Raw genomic sequence first — 19,111 nt, 5'->3', positions numbered from 1 at the left:
TGGGAGCCGAGACAACTAACAACAACAACTTTATGTTGCGATGATGAATGGAGAGTTTCATTCAGACGACTATAAGACATTAATAATTGATTAAAAGCCAAGTCGTCCGGTTGCCATATACGCCTCGAGGTTTGAAATCACTGACAGATTTACGTTCGTGCCATTTACCCGAAAAATGGCGTACAATTGTATCCCGACACTTTATCGAACCCCTGCGTTACATTGTTTACAATGAGTCAGAAGCGCACCTGTTGCTTGTGGAGATCGTTCGTTCGTATACGTGTACGTGGTTGCGCAACTATCGCGAGCAGATACGGTCTGCCGTCGAGGACCGGAGGAACTTGTGCAGTCTTCTTGCATGACGTTGAAAACCTCACGTTTTGTCGTTCATTGACTTTTCAAGAACAAGGACACGCGATGATTATGTCTGTGCACAGGCGTTCGGTGACCGGGACGCATAAGCACAAGCACAGCAGCCTTTAGGGGTACAAGCTGCACAACGTTGTGGGTGTAGAAGTTACACGCATAAAAGCAGTGGCGTGATGTGATAGAAGAAGAAGAAGAAGAAGAAAAGAGGGGGACTTAAATGACGACAAAGTCAGACCTGCTATTACACACCACTTAGCCACAGCATAAAAGCAGTCCATTAAACAAAACAAAGTTTACCAGCTACCAAATATATATCTCTCAAAGTTACTATTGGTTTCAACTTTCGGCCTCAAGTTGAGTTATAGCTTCTTCCAACATTCTTTCCTAGGTCACAAATCCTATTGCATCTCGCGTAAAGTATTGTCAAGGAGTATTTTCGTTCCTACAATTGACAAACACGCAATATGTAAAAACAAACTGCATCTTCGTTTGGGTCGTGTCCACAGGATGACCAGCGCCTGCTTCACTATTTTAAATGCGTTTAATATTTGGCATCGTCGTAATGGCAACAAAACGGTCGATATTTTAACGCTGCATCAATGTAAAAGCTAATTTCACCACACCACAAATACACCCATTTCACTCGCTGTTTCCGCTTACTCAGCTTATTGCGTTATTGTACCTCGCTTTTCTTCACGCGTATTTAAAGCAGCGGCCTCCAGCAACTCAATACATGACATGGGGCAAGGAACTGTTGGAAACGTCATATGAGCCGCATCGTTTCCTTTTGTCGTCTGCATACACCGCTACACGTGCATGTAAAGGGGAAAAAAAAACGACCCTTCTCTTTCCGCGCATAGAAATTTGTCCCCCATTGTCGGTCTGAGCTTCCTCTTTAGAACTGATGCCCTCCGTGTTGTGTACAGTCCATCTTCGACACGATCACACAGTGGAAGATCCCCGGGCTTCCGCTATCTTTGTCAAACATGCCGGGGTAACGGGGTTTATCTGAAAGGGGAACGTGTGGCTCGAGATTTGTTATAAGTCAAAGATGCCTCAGCCAATCAGGGCCCGCCACTGTGGTGTGTGTGTCCCGAGAGATCATTCGCCCACGAGAGAAGGGCTCTTCATATTTGACGCCGGGTAACAGTCTTGATAACGTTGCCCGTCTGGTTATTTTGAGGTGTAAGCGGCTTCGCGTTGTCCGTGTGCATTTGAGCGCTGACGACAACTGGTGCGTGAGGACGCGTCAGCGTGAACGTGAGGACACGTCGCTCGTGATGTATTAACCCACTCTCAATTGCGCTCGCTACTCTCCAAGCAGGATGATGTACTCAAACCTCAGGCGCCTGGCAGGTGTCTCACCTGCACGGAACCCCCCCCCCCCTCCCATACAAAAAAATGAAGTTTGATAACTAAATAAAAAGTAAATAAACTTAGAACTTCACTTGAAAAAACGTTACTCAAAGACACACCATACGTGTAATATCAGGGAATGCTATCAGCGAGCTTTACGTATTGCTGTTATATTTTGAACGAGCGTTATTATCCAGATGCTGCTGTTGTTGTTGTTTTTATTTCTCGGTTAGGTAATACACAAGCGTTGTTGTTGAATGAACAGGAAAGGCGCCGCAAGCTTCTATCTTACGAACTTTGGCGAGCTTCAGCTTTGGCTAGATTAGGTAGGACACGGTTTTTGTATTATCTTCCTGTGTCTACAGGGTGACCATAAAGCAAGGCTATTTATAGTGGCTAGTGTAGAGATTTGTATAGTTTCCCTTTCTCCCTTTCCCCCAGCCTCCTTTCCCTTCATTTGTTTTACATATAATGAACCCTGAGTAACGCGTCCTGGAGTGGAGCTAGTCCGGAGTAGTTTGGTACTAACTTCTCCATTTTTTTTCCCCCTTTTGCCAATCTGAACAGTGATGGTCTTTCACCAAGTGTTTCAATGCTTCATGTCAGGAGATACGAACGGGAGATGCTGAAATGGTGGCTGTCAAAGTTTTCGAAATCAGGAGGTCCTTTGACGACGCCCAAATTCCCCGTTTTTGGGCGCATGATACTCTGCTTCGTAGGTGTGCCCTCCACCACAACGAGAAAAAGCGGGAAGGCAAAATATGAATTGTTTCAACATTCCGTCGAAGACAGTTCACGTTCTGCTGGCAACCCTTTAGTGGCGCCGTCTTTGTGTTCCTGCAATTTGTTGTTCAGGATATATTTAATAAACATTCGGACACATCAAAGTTTCTTAGTTACTTTTTTACCCATAGAGTGAAGCAGATATTTATATGTCTGTCGCAAACAAGGTGTAACACAGGAAAGGGAGAGAGTGTAGGTGGAGTAGTTTTCTTTTTTCCTTTTATTTTTCATTTTTATGAAGGCAACTTAGCAGATGAATAAGTACTCTGAGTACATGGCGCATTTTTTTACTCATTCGAAACCGATAATTTCGCCTAGGTTATTACTAAAGCGTAACCCCCCTTATATTTTTCGTTTTTTGTTCAGGGGGCCTTTAAACATCTCACGCAGTCGCCCTTCTTCAGAACAGGATGCTACCTGCTCGATGTACGGACTGCGAGATGTCAAGTAGTCAATTGACTGATGAATTAAGTGAAAAAAAAGGAAAATATGTTAATTGCAATTTCCCTAGTTTTCTTATACAAACGCGTTTTTAAGGAACAGACAAACTTACTCTTTTCCATTTGCAACTTTTTCGGATGTTGCACGCTTGCTTTACTGCTGGGTTTAATCCAGTTTGCTTTCAAACCATGCCCAACAAACCTACTAAAAGTGCGCTGCGCCCCTAAGCAGCATAATTTCTTTCCTTCTTCCCCATTTTTTATTCTCCTTATCGTCATCACCTATCATCATCGTTTCATTTCATTCATTGCGAAGACGCCACAGCCAATTTCACCCCCATTAGGCATGTCCATGCACGTCCAACGACTCTCTTGCGTTATCTTCCAACATGTTTCTCTTTTCTCTGCCCCAGTTGGAACGTGTACACGCGAAGTATGTTTTGAGCCTCTACCCAACTTCCCTTCCTCTTATCAACCATCACGTGCACACAATAGCCATCGGTAGCAGAAGACAAAAAGAATTCAGTGAAGCAGACGATAATTAACTGAAGCAGACGAGGAATGAATGAAGCCTAGACTACAATAACCGTACCTAACGCAATTGTACATGTACTCGAAGCAAAAAGCGAGAGAGAGTTTCCGACGAACTTGTTTACGGTCGAGGGTTAAAACACTCTCACAGTCTGGTGCTCCGGAAGTGAACATGAGGGCGGCAATTTGCCAAACCCTTTTCGAAGCCCCTAAATATTTACGCCGGTCTTGGAGGAAGGTTACATTTATCTTCTACATATATTCAAGGGCGACATTGTTGTGGTGAGACACCAAGGCTAAGGACGAGGACGTGCCTGAAATTGAACGTCGTCTGAAAACAAGGATGAAGGGGCGATAGGAAAAGCGCTTTGAGCGCTTGCACGAGCAAGTGGAAGGCTAGCGACAAAAATCGAGTTCTCGTGTCGCTAGACTCCGAAGGTTATCAAAGATTTAAAAAAAAAAAAAAACGTGGTTTGCTCGATGTGATGTGATGTGATGTGATGTGATGTGATGTGATGTGATATAGAAAAAAATGGGGATGTGAGTTTCGACGAAGTCGAACTGGCTACCGCAGTACACTTACACACAGAAAGTTCAAAGAGATGATGCGATGATGAAAAACAGAGATGATGTCCAAAGAAGAACAGTGATGATAATGGAGTTCAACATGTAGGTCAAAAGTTTCGACCAAGTGAGAGTAAAATGTCGGAATCGCTGGGGGCACGCACAGAATAAATCACACATTCAGCGTGTCATAGAATGGTTTGCTCGAAAGCATTCGTTCTATAGTCGTGTTCAACTTAAGAAGGAAAATAAATCTAGTCCGTCAGCTCTCAAAATAGTACTGCGCCGCAGATAGGATGGCTGGACGCAGAGAGGTCACGCTCTCTCGCTGCGCCGGATAATATAATCCATCATACTCACTCTGCTTCCGTATTGGTTGTTAAGACTGGCCGCATGCCACTACGCTGCAGCAGAAAGTCCGCTCCCATACTGATGGCGCATGGTGGCGCTACAGTATTTCTCCTAATGCGCTATTGCGTCTCCTTATCTCCAGCGGCGTATGTAGATGACGGACTAGATTTCTTTTCCTTCTTAAACACGACTATACCTTGGTACTTTCACTTTGTGACCACGGTAACCTGGCCATAAAAACACACTGTAGCATGCATGAGCCGAGGAACTAATACTTCGGGAAAAGTTAACTCCTACATGTCAACTCCGTCCGTCAGATGTATCTGACGACGTCTGTGATTTTGGTTTATAAGGCGCGCGCGCACGACGCCTCCGAGTCACAACGTAGTGCGCCTGCACGCTTCTAACTGTTGCTCGTACACTGATCATGATGCGAATACACTTGTCAGAGACGGCGTTATTAGAGCACATTTGAATCTTTTTATTAAAGCAAACACGTAAAATAGTCGCATTAGCAAAACATATAAATAAACAAATAAAAATAAATAAATGTGAATCGGCTGCCTGACGTCCGCCATCTTCGTACTACCCCACGTTCAATGAGCAAACTATACATTCTCCGCTGGCGGAGATATACCTCTCTGACTGTAGCCTTTTTATATACCTATAAAAGTTTACCCATGCTGACGCGTCGTTCTAACCAATTAATCAATGCAGGTGGAAAATTCCTGTGTCAGCGTGGAACTCTAATTGGTACGTTTCATCATGGTAAACTTCAAACCGACTGAACATCGCAATCCAAAGTTACAACCAAAGACCTCCAAATCCCCTTGGGAAAACAACAAAGATGGAAGCCATGTTAGGTAAACGTTTATACGTAGGTAGCTACCCTGTATGTTGTCACGCATCTCGTCTTCCAACTCCAGACGTGGCACAGACCACAACTGTGAGGCAAACGACGACAAGCTGTTCACAGCATCATCACTGCCAGCACCAATGATACGCCGTTGGCACATTCAGTATATAGGAGAAGAAACGAGATATACCGCTATAGGAATAGTACATGGGAGCAGACTGGCGACGTCACACTGAGACCTTTAAGATAGCAGCTGCACTTGTATCCCATCCTGGTAGACACTAGACAGGCACACCTGTGACTGAAGTGCTTTCCGACACAACAAGTATGGCGTAGCGGAGCGGTCATTGACGCACATGTTGTCAATTGTGCTGTCATTTGTAATTCATTATTATTTTCCGTAACTCGGAAATTTTGATGCCTTCTTCCCTGAAATTCAATGTTCCGTGTGTCACTCTGCACAGGACTCGGCTACATGAATGCACATCGTATACTATACCAGGAACTGCAGAAGTTTATAATACCTATCGCTGTCTCAAGTATGTGGCCTAAGATGAACAATAAAACAATACGGGAGAGGTGGACCTCCATTATGGCGACCTTGAAAGGGGGGAAAGCATGTGCTTTCATTATGTTTATATAACGTCCACGATTTAAAGGTTACTAAGACACCGTAACGCATATGCCGCAACAGCGGGAAAGTTAAGTAGCCATTGTCGCGCTTCTATGATTAATCAATGTTGATTGAGTAACGCTTATGTGGCGAACGTAAGAACACTTTATGCTCGGTCATTTTACGATGAACAGAAATTTCCTCGAGTACGTACTGCAGCAGGGGTGGGCAATAATACTCAGATGTTGCAACACAATACAAAGACATGACATTTTCGAGAAATGTGTATTACAATACACAACACTAATACGTCTCTGGATTACGCGAGTAATACTTTTGTGATACATTGATACTCAGCCCACGGGAAATCAAGAAAGAAAAGGCAAGAGTTCATATTATTACGCGGTTTATGTACTACTTGAGACAGTCTGTCTGCAGTCACGTTTTATTTTAGGCGAATGTAAGTGTCTTGTTCGTAATCAAGCGTTCGTAGGACAGGGGTTTGGGAAACTTGGCGATAAAGTGCACATGTGGCACTCGGTAGGTAAGGACCGTTAGGACCACTCCAGTGAGCATTACATCTTCTACAGTATTGCGCTACATGTAATGCTTCAATTTGTGTATTATTAATAAAGAGACCTCGATGTATAACTCCCACCGGTGGATAACACGCACAGGGCTCTTCCCAGCACTTTTGACTATGTGTAGCACCCGCGTTATACATAGAAAAATACGGTACATTGCACACACAACATAAATGTGATGAGTGCAACCTCTCCCTATTATTTTTTTTTTCGCTGACATCAACATAACATAAATGCATTGCATAAATGAATGATCCACACCAAAATGAAGCGGCTGTAGTTTCCCTTTCTTTTATTAATAACGCGCCCTGGAGTAGCCAGTCCCGAGTGGCTCGAGACTACCATCTCCATTTTTTTCTTTTAAAATCAATCAATCAAGCGGCTGTACGAAGGCACGAGGCTAGGCCAGTTTGACTTCGTCGAAACTCACATCCCCATTTTTTTCTTTATTCACATCACATCACATCACATCACGAGGCTAAAGGTTCTACGACACCTTCCTAGGAACGGCTCTTCAGATATAAACTGCTAAAATATTATACATCAATTAAAAAATGCAAATGCATGACGCTCCCCGATAGACAACATCCACTGGTGGCGACATTTTTTTTTTTGTCATGCACAGCACGCACGTTATACAGCGGAAAATAAGGTACATTGTTGACAATACACAAATATATCACATGAAGCCACCTTCCCTCACAATGAAGCATCCAAATCATCATGATCAAAACAAAGTAGTAGTAGCTGTTGTAATGTTTTGTACCCTGCTTCGTACCCTACAGCCTATAGCACCCACAGCAGCCAAGTTGCATTCATGCAAGAGCATTGCAACAACTCAAGAGGATAGACCTCGAAATCCCTGCGTAGGCAAACATATCTTTCCCTCCCCGCACATTACAATTTTAAACAGCCCTTCTTCGGCGAGAGCCATCTTAAAAAAAAAAAAAGAAACAAAGAAACTCATCCTTCAGAAATATAGGTCGCAATTAAGCTCACGTAATTCTGCGGCAGTTCTCAGAAACGGAAGCCTCTTTCTGCGATAACGATCTACGCTTTCATCCAGGATGAAAATGATGCGCTGAAAAAAAAAAAAAAATGCACAGAAAAACACACTCTCCCTGGGCACGCAATAGAAACAAAAGGAGGGAGCCTCAAATTGCTTTTTAGCCAACATGAGATGAGACTCGCACCAGTCGGAGTGAAAGCTCTTGTGAAGGTCGCTCGTACAGGAAACAGGTTTCGCTTTGTTACTTTCTCCACCCCTTTTTTCTTCTTCTTTTCTCTACATTAGATGTTCTTTTTTTATTTGCGCCTGAGGTGGAATAATATGCGTACGTTTATATGGAAAGGGGAACACGAGGCCTGCCCACGTGTGGGGCGCATGTCGTCAAGTTTGTATATGGTGGGCCCATTGCATTCTCGACACTGGTGGGGAAGAGTGTGGTCCAAGTGGTCTGAAAGCCACATATAATGACGTTTACCGAGTGAGACGACGAAGGAATAGACCTCTACCCGAGAAACGTCATCGTGACGTTGGTAGATATACTGAAACCGAAACAAATCGGAAGGGGAGGGCTGGGTTCCACGAATGGACACTTGTCCGCTGCCTCCTGTTGAAAGGAAAGTATAGGACCCTCAACACCGTGGCTTTCGGGCGCCATCTTGTTCACCTCTAGCTTCGAGCGTGGCTCAACTCTACCAAATTGGTGGCGCTGTCGAACACTATGACGTCATTGGTTTACAAACAGGGAGAGGTCTATTGAACCGAGTGTCACCGCAAGAAAGCTTACGTTGCTGTCCCACCTAGCTATCTCAGGTGAAACAAAAAAGGCTGACAAAGTACTAACCCCAGCTTCGTGCCTAATACAGAATGACGTCCACCTGCTACGATACTTTTAGGCCTTCCACTCTGTTGTATAAGAGAGAGAGAGAGAGAGAGAGAGAGAAGTATATCTTGTGTCTCATTTGACAGTGCTGTCCCGTCAGTGTCTTTCCAAACCTAAGCTGTAGTACGACGGAATTTGACAGTGGGCAACCACACGAACAATTTTCCTTGTCATCAGCCGGGCGGTCACGTAGCTATTAGCATCATTACGTGCGGACATGTAGCTAGCGTTGCGTCACAGTAAGTCACGATCACCCCAGAGATATCGACAAGTGCGACAAAGGAATGCGCAATCCCGACTTTCTTATCTTATCCGTACCATACACGCGTTTGCGCAACGTCAATGCCACGATACGGCCGTCGCTGTGGCCCTTGGTGTGCTGCTCTGTTTGCTGTTGCTTTGGAAGGCCGACCTTATTGGTGGACTCGACAAAAGACCCACAAGCCGCAAAACTGCCACACACCAAGTGCATTTATGTGAAAGGTTTTGGTGTGGAAGCCACCTCACGCCCTATATAACCTCGACCGATCAACACGGTCATCACCAGCTGATCGTGAGCCACGTCAAGGTGGACAAATCTCCCAACCGACACCTATCCCTCCGCATCCTTCATGAATGAAGATTAACGAACCCTCGTAATCATGATCTCTCTGACGTAATAAGACGCTCATGAGTACACGTATCTTGCGCCTTCTCGTTATCAGTTGATTGGCTGAAGTGTGTCTGGAGCCTCTCATCGCCAGTGCCAAGAACTATATGCCAGCTTGAAATTACCCGCAGCAGGGCTGATGAAAGCAGAATCAGTGCGGTATCATCGCCGCTTTATTTAATTTGCATTTATATCGTACGTGACATGTAATAGTAGGACACGAACAGGGATACGAACCAGGTCCTAAAGAAGGGCCATTGGGATAGGCTTGATAAATATGCAACCGAACCAAGAGACAACAAGAATATTTCAACACAAGAGACGTTAAATTTGCCGTTGCGCTCATACTGAACAGACGTGCAAGACTTGCAAGCAGTGCCGGATTTAAAATGGGGTAAACAGGGCGTTTGCCCCGGGGCGGTCCACCAAAAAGAGCCCCTATATACCTTCATAGTCAGTTTTTATAAATGATATTGTTAAACTCCCAATGGAAAGCACTTATATCCAGTCAGAACCTTCGTATACATTACAGTATTTGTGCTTACTGTCAAATAAAAACAGAAATAATGGCACGTAACAACTAACAAGCGATCCTCGAACTGTGACGAGTATCTCGACGTTATGGCAGCAACCCGGTTAGGAATTGTCGTTGCGCGGAATTTGGTACGGCAGCAATGGCGATGAAATTAGTGAATTAGTTTCTTAAACAGCCAGTTAATAAGCGAATCATGTACTGCATATCGCATTTATCGTGCACACTAACATGCGACATATTCTGCAGTAATATGGGTAGGTCACACTGAAGCCAAAATTTTGTACAAACGTGGCCTTGTTCCGTCCACATGAACCATCATGCACAGCGCCGGCCATGCAGATGGCCCCATGCGCGACTCACTGCTCCGGGGCCCCCACCCATATAATTCCGGCACTGCCAGCAAGCTTCACAGGCGTTTCACTCAGTATACAAAGGTTCCACCTGCTATTGATAGGTCTGTAGTTTTCATGAAAAGTTATACTCAGTGTCGTTGTGCGTAGTTACAAGGCAGGTAAAATTGTATTACAACTACCAGAAACTAGCAACTTTTCATGAACAACAACAACATAGATGAATGGATGATGATGATGATGTGGGATATTTCCCTGCGTTGAGTGCAGGACCCTACCCCATTCCAAAAAGGTTCATGAAGAAAGAGGGTTAAAAATTGGGCTGTTCGGTGAATCATGATTAAAAGCGCTAAAACCCCAGTGCCGAGGAGCTAAAAAGACAGACACAGACTCACGGACAGACAGATACAGACTCATTGCACTGTCAGTGTAATGTGTCTGTGTCTGTCTTTTTAGCTCCCCGGCACTGGGGTTTTAGCGCTTTTAATCATGTTTCATGCACAGTTTTCAAACGAATAGAATGAAAAACACGTTAATTATTACGCCCTAGCAGCAAGTGTAGCAGCTCAGCCCCGGTTAGTGTTACCCAACACGGTATATAGCCTGGCACGATACAACTGCACTTCTGCTGCCGTGAAAGCAGGTGTTCGCCTGTTTAGTACAACTGTCGTCTGCCTGGGTCAACGGAGTACACAGCCACGCTTTGCGGTGGACCACTCGACAACCTGCGCCATCGCACAGGTGGGCCTTTCAGAAGACAGTCAAGCGTAGCCTGCAATTCCCTGGTTTGTTTCTCTTATAAAGAGGACCCGTCTCGCTCCAGTTACGAACAGCTGCTCGAAGCAGCGGTGATGAAAATGATGAAGATCACTGACCTTGCTTTCGTTTGCGTAGTCACGGGGGACCGAGACAAGATCTGCAATTCGTCACAGTTAGCGACGGCACTCGCCGTGTTCGAAGCTGCTCGCCAACGAGCATGTTCCTTGCACAATTAAAATTGAGGCTTGTGTTGTGCTCGTCCGCTGTGCGTTTCAGCCTCAGAACAGCAATTTTCCATCAGTGTTCTGTGTGCCACAAAACTTCAGCACTTTCGGAGCTAATGAGATGCATTGTAGAACGGTTCGTGTTTGTAGTGGTTACTTTTACGTAAATTTGGTTACGTAATTATTGATTGAGTGCCTCTTAGTATGTGAGGGATCACGCTGTGATTCAGGCTTTTGATTCAGTGTGTAATAGCTATACAGCTTTTGCAATGGAGCAGGTAGCACCCATGGTGGGTTGCCGAAAGCTCCGAGGTTAACTTTATTTTATTTACTAACTTACTAACTAACTACGTAAATTTATATTAAAGCGACAGCTGTACAGGGACAACTAGAGTCACTAAATAAGCTTGAAGCGTAGCTTATTTAGTGACTCTAGGGACAACCAAAGGCGACAACAGTGTGTAAGTCCGTCCACAACAATGTTCGACAGAGAAGGAGGAGGAAAGAAGACGAAAGAAGGTTGCTACAGCGGCACCACCAAAACAGGTGCGCGCGCACGAAGATTAGGGTCGGAACATTTCAATAAAATACAATTTTAAACCCTGTTAAGTGTATGCTTGCGGAGTATATTGTCAGCATTTCTTCACTTTAGAACATTCGGATGGATTCATTTCGGCTTTAAGAAAACATAGGCAGAGAAAATAAGATGTTTACGAATACGAACGTGTTTTTCTTAAAGGACACAGTAAGTCCTTCTACGTCGTAGAATTCTTCATGTCCGTGGAATAAGGTCGAGGGTGAAGGCTAAATCCGGCCGTGATCCGGCTAAGCAGCAACTAGTATAAGCTAATCCCAATCTCAATCGCCTGCTTGATTGGGTTGCGTAATCACTAGTTTTCCTTGCAATGCCTCCACATCGAGACGCTCGTCATTAATTATTATAGTAATAATTAATCTATTAGGGGTTTTATAAGGCGCCTATAGGAAACACCTTGAAGCTCTGGGAAACGCTTAGCACGATGACGGCATAATTGTGGACATTGCACGCTCTGTAACTAATTTCATTGGTGTCCGAGAACAGCCCACCTGCGCGTACCGGAGTAGCGCACGAATAATTACAGCGCTGATTATATTAATGAGGGATCAAGATCAGTGGGCACTGCGGCCTCGTAACCTTCACGCGCGACCTTCACAGGTAGAACTGCACGAGTATGATGTATATCACACTTCATGCTTCTTTCTCATTACATAACCTCTTTTGCATAACACACAACATCTGCTCCATGTATAGGTAGGACGGTTCAATGGTCTGACTTGCAGGAATATTGCGAGGCTGAGAATATTAGTTTCCTATTTATCCAACGCATCTTGTCATTTTAGATTGTTCGAACTTTGCATGCATCATATTTCTGTCCTGCGTCGATGCCGTGCGTATAGTTCTTATATAATACGTGACACGACGCTCTCTTTTCGCAGGCTTGTTTCTAAATTCGTCATGTCGTGTCGTGTGCGAATGTAATTCGTAATGCCATTCGCAATTATTTCGTTCGCACGGGTCTTAGTAGACCGAGAAGTGCTCACGAATACCGTTCGAAAACACGCTAAGCCAATCGTGCTATTCGTTCGAAGTGGATGACGTCACGTTACTCTGTTTGGATTTGATAGCTACCTTTACCGTGGTCGTTATCGTGGAGTGTTTCTCATCCACCAAAACTCCCCAGTATAGGTTTCGTGACGATGTCTCATGTTTACTAAATTTGCACTTCATTTGCCCGCACTTAATTCATTACTGGAGTGTCAACTTTCATTGTGGCTCGTACCAAAAAGGATTATCGCTCCTCAATCCCGCAGCGAAGATACAACGCAGCACACGAAGACCCCATTTACCGCTTTCTATGCAACCTATAGAGCAATGTTCTATGTAATCTAGAGCGAAAACTAGCTAGATATTGCCTTAATGGTATGAAATAACCTACATGATAGGCTGGTAGACAAGTTCTAGCCTCAACTCATCATGGCTTCTACATCATCATTACGTATTTGTTGTTGTTGTTGTTGTCATCACGGCTTCCTCGAGATGCTTGAAAGAGTGGAGCTCTTCGACACCCACCTTTACCATTTACGTTAGAAAGAAAATGACCAGATGTTGCTTTGGAGGTACGAGGAAGATATTAATGCAGAGTAGTTAATTAAAAAAAAAACACTATTGCACTTGTGCCTGTCGCATCCATATTCCAGGTGGTACAAGTGAGCTGAAGTGGCTGGTCAAACATTTATGAGGCTACAATGTTCATGTCGTTTTTAGCCCCAATCTTATCCAATCCAATCCATACCCCACGGCCGTATACACGAACTTTCCAATAGGCATCTCAAACGAAAACGCGACAATGTCCGCAGGTTGCCTCGGGCTACCTTATCCATTTACTTTGTATCTTACCAACCAGACATGGGTGAAAAATTAAGATGATCGACCAGTTCGAAAAAACAAAAAGGTAAAAAAGCAAGCACGTATATAATCCACGATGAGAAACCGGTTTTGCAGGGCTATAAGGGATGTCCATAAGCACATGACGGCCATGAAGATAGGCGAAACGGCCTATATTTAGAAGGGCCCGATACACCGGAGAAAGTTCTCGGCCTACTTCTGCAACCGTTCGATTAGCGCCGCCGATTAAAGCCCCTCGGGGGGAGAGCCGTTGTATTATAGCGCCCTCTAACCTGCGGCAGGCGCACTTTTGACAGACTTTATCTGCCTTTTACTGCCACTCCACTGCTATCGGTTGCATTGCCCCGCTTTAATTACGTAGTATAACCAAAACGATGTGAAGTACCCTGTGCGGAGACAACGTAAGCCTACTGTATTGTTTTGGGTGAAGAAAGATTGAAGAAGAAAGATTGTGAAGACAAAGAACAATGCAGAGGAAAACGTCCACTGCGGTTGTAGAGAGCGGACTAGATCAATCAACGCGGTGACGTGTGTTTACAGCATGCAATGTACCGCTAATGAACGTGTAAAGGCTCCTGAAATCATCCATAGTTCACCAAACAGTTTTGAGACAAGTTTTAGATGATAGCACATAGTCTCTTTCGTTTCGCGAACATTCTAATCACAAAAATTAGTATAATTTTATTCATTTTGGGGACTAAATGTACTGTCACATCCATTACTATATTTGGGTGCTAAATGCACTTTAGGGACAACTTTCACAGCTGGGAAGTATATTTCAGGGTCAGGGGGAATAAATCGAAGGGTAATTGCAATCTGGTGGACGAGAAGCTTCGATCCCGGCCCAATCTACCTTTTTTTTTTCTTACATAGTGTAGTCGCGCGCCATCTTTTGCTAAAAAAATTGGCATTGACATGACCTTCTATAGAATACAAGTTAAAACCCAGCCTTCACCGCGCAATAATCATCCGCACGTTTACAGCATACTACTAACGACAAGGAACAATGAGAGTGTGTAATTCGTTTGCCCCGAGTACGTTTCCTTCAGTTAAATGGACCTTCAGCAAAGTCCCATCCTACGAGAAAGGTTCAGTACTGTGCCGCGGCTGTCGCTTTTTAATCATCCTTCGAGAGAATGCGCCCTACCGAATAATAAAGCCATTAAGAGAACGATCGAACTCAAAGATGCGATATGATTCGCTGCAGTCATCAAGTCGCTCCCTGGACATTCCAGTTGATAACACATGTAGAGGAGAAGAAGGAGGAGGAATAAGATAGGCGACAGACGAGGAGAAGGAGGCGGAAAATAAATTCTTCGTTAGGGACGTTTTCGAACAGAACGGGCTTACAGTACTCAGCCTAATAGCCTTCTAGAAACTACCATGTTTAGATAAATATCCTAATGTGAGGCGACTGCAGTTCTTTACAGACACATTATAATGGTGATTGTTCTGGGAGCTATCCCGTTCAACAAAGCTATCTCTACTCAGGCGTATGCATTTTCGTGCTGTGTCTGTCACGTACTCAATGACAAGTGAACGACTGAACTGACGAAAAAAGAGATGCACGCGTGTCCAGTGACACGGAGCAGAGTGCTGGACAATCCATTGTTGAGGTTGCCGAATCTCCCTATATCCTCGCATACTTCATATGTCTATATGCCACTTCACATATTAGTACCTACCGAGCGCCCAATGAAGGGCCACTGTATTGTTTACCCAAACTTTTTGTGGTTTCATCTCAAATCGAATCAAATGTGGTCATGTTATGTATCCACATACACAGATACATATACAGTCTACACACGCTATTATGACACTCGTTAATATGACACTCGTTAATATGACGTCCTCACTTTGTGACCGTTTTTATAAAGACCGTTTCGTCCCCCTAGAAGCACCATGTAGTCCTCCCTAGTTATTATGACACTCGTTAATATGACATGCTCACTTTGTGACCGTTTTTCTAAGGAACCGTTGCTTCCCCATAGAAGCACCATGTAGTTCTCCCTCGCTATTATGACAACTCGTTAATATGACATCCTCGCTTTGTGACCGTTTTTCTAAGGAACCGTTACTGCCCCATAGAACACCATGTACTTCTCCCTCGTTATTATGACACTCGTTAATATGACAACCTCAATTTCTGACAATTTTTCTAAGGAACCGTTACTTCCTCATAGAAGCACCATGTAGTTCTCCCTCGTTATTATGACAACTCGTTAATATGACAACTCGTTAATATGACATCCTCACTTTGTGACCGTTTTTCTAAGGAACCGTTTCTTCCCAATAGAAGGTTCTACCTCCTTATTATGACAACTCGTTAATCCGACTATGACCGAACTTCTGAGGAAGGATCGGGTGGAACACGTGTTCTTGGCCACAAATAAGTAAATACCCAGCAACCTAAAATACCTACCTACATGTCCCCGTTATTATGACCACCGACTGTTGACCTCACCGACCATGAACAGAGTTTTGAGGACGGACGGGGAAGAACACTGATGTCCTGCCGCGATTGACCACGTCCTTGCAACCCTTCTGTTCCACAAAGTACAGTGGCCCCGGGTGGTGACGCGGACGATGTCATCCCAAGCACAACCCCGTTTTGAGGTGAATTCATTGTGAGTCATAGTTGTTGCATAGTTCTTGCACTTTTGACAGATTTCTATGGGAAATAAATTGTAAGTAAACCACTAAATCCTCGGCTTCTCAGAATATGTATAGACCCACACGCGGTGTTCGTAGGTGTGGGTGTATGTGTGTGTGTGTGTGGAGGGGGGGGGGACGAGAGGAAACTATGTTTTCCGGGTGTTGCTCCTCAGTATGACAATTCGCTTTATGACAAACATCAGCGGGGACGGACTTGGTCATATTAACGAGTTATATATAAAAACGGTAAACCGCAATTACTGCAACAAATGATCCGCTTTGGTGGCAGATTTTTCTCTAAAAGGTGTCCACTGAAGGTCCCAAAAGGGGTAGTACCCATTTTAATGCCAACGCCACCCTGCTTTAAAAGTTATGGTTTTTCACGAAACTCATTTGAATTATTATTTAAATAATGAGCGCCTCCCACTCATTCACATGGTGCGCAGGTTGTAGGCGGTATCGGACAGATACTTGTAAAAAAGAAAGTTCTTCGATTGGTGCACCGGTTCGCGAATTATTTAGCCCAGGGATTTAACTGAGACACCCGGTATACAGGTGAAGGAACCAGTGGGAATAGGTTCCCAGTTAAAGGCTCCTCCATTTTGTGCACAAGCCCGCGCTTTTGTGTTGCTGATTTGTGGCGCGTATCTTTCTACGCGCCCTTGCCAGAAGGGTAAATTGCCATCATCCCGTCACCATCATGATGCAACAGGTGGGACATACCAGTGAAATGGTACACGTATATCAACACAAAGCTGCGGCATCGGGTGATGTGTCGCTCGGCGTCGCGCAAGCAATGCGAGAATCATGTAAGCGTTGATTCACGCCGCACACACGGATCTCTGTTTTCCAGGTGCGGGATTCACAAGAACCACAGAGAAGATCGCGTGACTGCTATCCGTGACATCCGCGCAGCTGACGCTCGATCCCGTGAAGGTTGTACGGCGAACGTGTTCGGTGAAAACTCGTGTAAGGTTAGACACCTTGAATCGCAACCGTACGTGCATGTATATAGGCGTCGAGATATGCACAACAACGGTTTGGGGCACACTCCCTGGTATACAAGCAATGATCTGTTTTCTTGCAACTGATACTTGACGTTATACGTGAAGCGGGTCGACTCTGAGGCATCGTCAGGTTTGGGGTTAGCCCCGTGTTGTGGAAATGACTGGTGAAGTCTGCAACGAAGATTTGTTGAAAGTTTTGCTCAGCATTTTTCGCATTTCTGAAGATGTCGGAAAAGCGAATTCCGCCGCACACAGGACTGAACACAGCACAATGCCATCCTAGCAATCAACCTGTCATATATATTCGACCACATCGAATATATTTTTAAGTACAGTCAAACTCCTTTATAGCGAACACCTTTTTAATGAAAATACCACTACAGCAAATTTTTTTTGCGGTCCCGCTGGAGCCTATAGGTCCAATAATGGACATCCTTTTTAACGAAAATACCTTTACTGCGAACTTTTTTTGCTGTCCCCTGAGCTTCGTTGTAAAGGAGTTTGACTGTATATACAGCGTGCAAACTAAAACCAGAATGTAAATCCTTTTATGGATTCCCTTCCGATAAAGGGGCAGCTATATAATACTTTTGCCATGTGCGTAGTACTGCGTACCATGCTGAAGGCTACAATTTGTACGCAGTGAAAACGCCCTATATTTACGTGCGATAAGATTGCACACCCTATCACACATATGTTGACGCGGTGTCAGGATCAGTGCGATAGGATTCTATTTATCCATTCATCAGCGTAGTCAAGCTAATGTCCTCCACGGATAAAGGCCTGCTGTATTCACATAGTGGTGAGTTCCCCGGAACATAGCATACAACTGGTTGTAGTATGTTTTACGATCTAACGTGACTATTGTTGTATACTATGTTTTACGATCTTACATTACTTTATTATCCACATGACGTGCGATGATGACAATTAAGACCGATATCTCACCCGTATATGTAATGTACGGTATGGAAACCATTCTTCGGCAGGCATCGTTTCGGAAACACATTAGCGAGTTTTAGTAGAGGGGAAGGTGTTCACGATAACGGTTCCGAAAATCATGATAAGCCAATCGCCTTGTTTCTTCGTAGCGGGTGACGTTACATTGCTAAGCGTGGATTTGATAACTTCCTTTACCATACCGTTTTCGTAAAGTTATCGACCCCTCTAGCACTTTGCACCCCCCGACGGACTCACGCACCCTCTACGCATCTCCACCCTTCATCCTCCATCCGTTTTCTTTTTCTTTTTGTGTGTGTGTGCTACAGTCGTGACGATGCCCACTTCTGTGTTGCCAACAACGGCGAGCTGATTCTGTCCCCACTCCCACCGCAGAGTACCTCCGATGTACTACAATTCGCTATCTACTACTGCTGCTAGATCACTGGAAAGTAACAAAGCTCATGCAACACCCCCAGCACTGTATCCCTCCCAACGATGTATACATATTCCATTGCATAAACTTGTTACAGGTCCGCAAATATTTTTGGAGTGTGCATACAGACTCCCCTTCGCGTTGTATAAAGAAATTATATTCGAAATCCTCTCATCTCCTACTATTTCCTCGTTGATTTAAGACTTAGTGAAGCAGCAGTTTCCTCTTTATTTTTTTCATACGATTCAACTGTGCACCATCAGGAAAATTGAGCAAACACCTGCCGGAAGCTACTTAGCATGTGGCACGCGAAATATGAATAGAGAGGACCCTATACCTAAGACAACTAAGAATTGTAAGACATGTGGTTGTGAACTGATCTTTCGAGACCGCAGTCTTATTGGACAAGGAAGATAATTGAGGCTGAGGATATGAGTAGATTGGGTCCTACGTGTGGAAGCACCTTACATAATGTTAAGGAAAGCAACATTAAGTACCGTAAATGTTAAGAGAAGAACTTCAGGACGAAGAGCCGCCGATATTTCAAACAGGGACTGTTCTTCTGGGCTCGCTGGGTTTTCTCCTTTTTACAGTACGCAAGTGGTCCTTTCAGAGACAGTTTTTGCATTTCCGGGCGTGAAAAGGACTGACTCCCCAACAGGAAACTGATGCATTTCCGTGACAACGTTCAAAATAAAGTTACGTCGAAGTTAGCGCTTGTCCTCGTCTCGTCTTTCCGTCTGTGTCTCTTCAGTCGCGCTAGGATAAGGGCCCG

General features: G+C 44.4%; 1 protein-coding gene across 4 annotated transcripts in view; it reads right to left on the bottom strand.

The window, feature by feature from the left end:
* LOC135401300 (p53 and DNA damage-regulated protein 1-like) overlaps positions 1–19,111 on the bottom strand; it is a 189,210-nt gene that overhangs the window by 111,474 nt on the left and 58,625 nt on the right. The window lies entirely within an intron of this gene.

The sequence above is a fragment of the Ornithodoros turicata genome, chromosome 7 (genome assembly GCF_037126465.1).
Source record: "Ornithodoros turicata isolate Travis chromosome 7, ASM3712646v1, whole genome shotgun sequence".
NCBI lineage: Eukaryota > Metazoa > Arthropoda > Arachnida > Ixodida > Argasidae > Ornithodoros > Ornithodoros turicata.
The sequence above is the reverse complement of the archived record's forward strand: the minus strand, read 5'-3'. Positions and strand labels throughout refer to the sequence as shown.